The sequence below is a fragment of the Silene latifolia genome, chromosome 11, assembly GCF_048544455.1.
Source record: "Silene latifolia isolate original U9 population chromosome 11, ASM4854445v1, whole genome shotgun sequence".
Classification (NCBI taxonomy): Eukaryota; Viridiplantae; Streptophyta; class Magnoliopsida; order Caryophyllales; family Caryophyllaceae; genus Silene; species Silene latifolia.
In genome coordinates, this window is record NC_133536.1 from 70,587,744 (window position 1) to 70,591,707 (window position 3,964).

Genomic DNA, 3,964 nt, shown 5'->3' on the forward strand with positions numbered 1-3,964 from the left:
TGAAGCTGCCAGACAATCCGAACGGATTGTACACAATCCGCCCGTCCGTCCGTCCGTCCGGCCCAATCGGCGTCCCTCAAAGGAATCCGCTCGGATTCCCCTCGCCAATCCGAGCGTCTTGCCCAAGGATCCGCTCGGATTCCTCAGCCCAGATCCGGCCGTCCCGACTCCCATCCGCACGGATTTCGATGACAAAGACGTTTTCATTCTTCAAGCTACGATTAGAGAAGCCCTTCTCTCAGAAAATACCGGAGTCTCCTTGCTCAACTTAAAAAGTGTAATTACTAGTTTAGCCCTTAGTTAACCCTAATGCATCCTCCCTAATTTTCACTATAAATACCCCATTAGTCTAATTAGAGGAGCATGTTCTTATTATCAATAATTAGTGTAGTTAATATCAATCAAATCTCTCTTCAATATTGTAATCAAGTATTAATCAAGTTTTAATCCAAGTTTTAGTTCTTTACTCTCTCTCTTGTTCTTCCTTTATTTTGGGTAATTGAAGATTATTTGGGTTATTATTGGGAGATTGACAACCTCTCAATCTAGGATTCAAGTACTTCTATTATTCTTGCTTTATTATTGGAATCATTAGTAGGTAATGTAACTTCTCATGATTATGCTAATATATTAACCTTTCACCTAAAAAAATCATTAGTAGGTATAATCTCTTAATCCCTTTTTAATTATTGCTAATTACTTTCATTTATTCATCATGTTTCATTATGTTAGTATGATTGACAACCTTTCTAGCATGATCAATATGATAATGAGTGAGTAGTCTCTTAGCTAGGGTTTAATGGGTGATTAGGGGAAACCATCATGGGGATGATTCATGCTTAAATTAATATGCTTTCATATCTTATTTGCTTGCTTGTTTTGATCTTAATACATGCACATGTTATATTTGATGAAATGCTAAGCCTATGAATCCTTGCATTTACTATCATCTTCTATCCCTTCAACTTGACTTGTAAGACATAACCCAACTCGAGTCTTGTTAGACCATGCATGTGTTGAGTAGGAAAGATTAAGTCGACTTGTAGGTGTTGTACAATCTAATCGATTCGGCTCCGGGACCCAAACTTTCCTAGGATTGTAAGATATAACCCAACTCAATCCATCACAACAATAATTGCTTGCTTATAATTTGAGAACATGTTTGTATGATCATATCCCATGATTCCCCTATGAACCCATGACACCCTAGTGCCTTTAATCAATTGTTTACATCCCTTATTTTATTCATCTTGCTAGTTTATTTTCATTGCTATTTTAGTTTAGTAACCTTCTACATCAACCCAATTTGTGACACCCCTTAGACACTACTAGTTACAATAGAATTCTCATTTCAATATCCGTCCCTTGGGATCCGACCTTTACTTGCCTCTTTACTAATTGTAGAGTTGTTTGTGAAGTATAAATTGTGTTTTGTATCGACCATTGACCAACGACCACATATGCTTAATTGTGATCACGAAATGGCCTCGATCAAAAATGGCGCCGTTGCCGGGGACGGTGTTTAATTGATTTAAGATTTCTTTTATTGTTATTAGTTGTGTCTTTTTCTTCTTGGGGAAGTAAAACTCCTCAAGGTTTGTTCTAATTGTTTTCGAGTTGTTTGATATTTTGCATGTCTAGAAGGTTACAAAGAGATTTGTTACCTTTTGACCGTGAAATCGAAAGAACCTTGACGAATAATAGGAGACTTGTTAGGAGGAATTTGGGAGGTGTTGGTGAAATTGTTCAACCCACTAGTGAGTTTGTCAATCCTTTCGCAATAGAAGGAGAAGAGAACCCATTAAACAATACCACACAAAATCCACCTACAATGCCTAAATTCTCGTCACACTCTATACCCACCGAGGAGGATCTACCAAATGGTACTCCTACCCCGCAACATCTCACCGGTAATTTTATTGCCAAGTCCGCCTTCATCCAACTAGTTGAGAGGAGCCAATTCGGGGGAATGCCTAGTGAGGACCCTCATTCTCATATGGAAACTTTTTGCGATAATTGTGAAGCTATCTCTCAAACGGGCGTGACTCAAGACCAAATAAGATGGGTCTTATTTCCTTTTTCGTTAATCGGCACCGCAAAGCAATGGTTGAAGGGCCTTGATAAGGCCACCCTTGGAATAGATTCTTGGAAGAAGTTAGCTCTAGCTTTCTACAAAAAATTCTACCCACCGGAAAAGACTAACATGCTAAGAGCTCAAATTACGGGTTTTAAGCAAAGGGATGAAGAATCTTTGTATGAAGCTTGGGAGCGGTTCAAAGGTATTTGTCGCTCATGTCCTCACCATGGACTTAGCGAATGGTTTTTAGTGCAACAATTTTGGAATGGTTTATATGAAGATTCAAGGAACATTCTCAATATGGGATCAAATGGAATGTTCACCGAAGTTGATGACAATCAAACATGGAACAAGATTGAGGAAATGGCGGTCCATAATTCACAATATAGTAGACCTCGCAAGGCTACTAGAGGAGGAAAGTATGAAGTGGACTCCGTTACTCAATTGGGTGCTCAACTTAGTGCTCACATTGACACAATCAACTTGAAGTTTGAACAGGCTATGGCTAGACTTGAGGAAAACTCAAAATCATCAAAGCATCATGTCAATGCCATGACGGCATCCTCATCAATCCCAAGCGGGATATGTGAGAATTGTGGAACCTTGGGTCATGACTCAAGTGAGTGTAGGGGAACAACCGAACAAGTTAATGCTTTCCAAGCTTACAAAAGTGGTACCCCTTATTCAAATTTTTACAATGAAAACACCAAGTTCCATCCAAATCTCTCATACAAAAGCCAAAATGTTCAAAACCCTCAAACAACATACACTCCACCACCCATGAGAAATCAAAATCAAAGACCCTTTTATAATCAAAACCAAGGCTACCAAAATCAAAATCCATACAATCACCACAATGACCAAGGTTTTGATGTCCAAAAAGCGGTCCTCCAAATGCAAAAGAATCAACAAGAATTTTTCACTCAAATGCAAAAAGATAGCCAAGCAAAAGACACCACCATCAACAAAATTCTAGCTCACACCAAGATGTTGGAAACACAATTGACCCAACTAGCATCTTCAAGCTCACAAAGACAAAAGGGGCAATTACCACCTCAAAGTAATCCCCCTAGACATGAAACGGTTAGTGCCATTCACTTGAGAAGTGGTACAAGATATGAGGCACCGAAGAAGCAAGTTGAGGATGAAGTTGTGAAAGCTAGTGAAAAGGAAGAAATTGTGCAAAGTCCCAAAGAAGGGGAATCATCAAAGGAAGAAAGTTCAAAGAAAAATGAAGACAAAGTCAAAGAGAAGGAGCCCATTGTGATTAAACTTCCTTTTCCAAGTCGTCAAGCCAAGCCCAAATTTGATGATCAACTTGGAAAGTTCATGGAAATTGTGAAGAACTTAGAAGTCTCAATTCCTTTCACGGAATTAATCAATCACGTTCCGGCCTATGCAAAGTACATGAAAGATATCCTCACAAAGAAGAAGTCGATCCGGAAACTTGAGACTATCGCCTTCACTAAGGTGAGTAGTGCAATACTTCAAGGGAGTTCACCTCCAAAGTTAAAGGATCCGGGAAGCTTCTCAATACCGTGTACCATTGGCGACACGACGATCAACAAAGCCTTATGTGATCTAGGGGCTAGTGTGAGTGTCATGCCGTACTCGGTGAGTAAAAGGTTGGGAATGGGAGAGCTTAAATGCACCAATATCACTCTTCAAATGGCCGATAGATCGACGAAGACACCATTAGGGATATGGGAAGATGTCCCCGTGCGAATTGGGAAGTTTTTCATCCCGGTGGACTTTGTCATTGTTGATATGGAGGAAGATTCCAACATTCCAATCATCTTAGGAAGACCTTTCCTACACACCGCGGGTGCGGTGATTGATGTGAAACATGGAGAGCTCACTCTAGAAGTGGGAGATGAAAGCATAACT

At 39.8% G+C, this 3,964-nt stretch overlaps 1 non-coding gene across 1 annotated transcript; it reads right to left on the reverse strand.

Annotated features, from left to right (window-relative positions):
* Positions 1–2,203: 2,203 nt before the first annotated feature.
* On the reverse strand, positions 2,204–2,310 carry LOC141616372 (small nucleolar RNA R71). Its single transcript, XR_012530724.1, has one exon. It is a non-coding gene; the product is annotated as a small nucleolar RNA R71 (small nucleolar RNA).
* Positions 2,311–3,964: the final 1,654 nt, after the last annotated feature.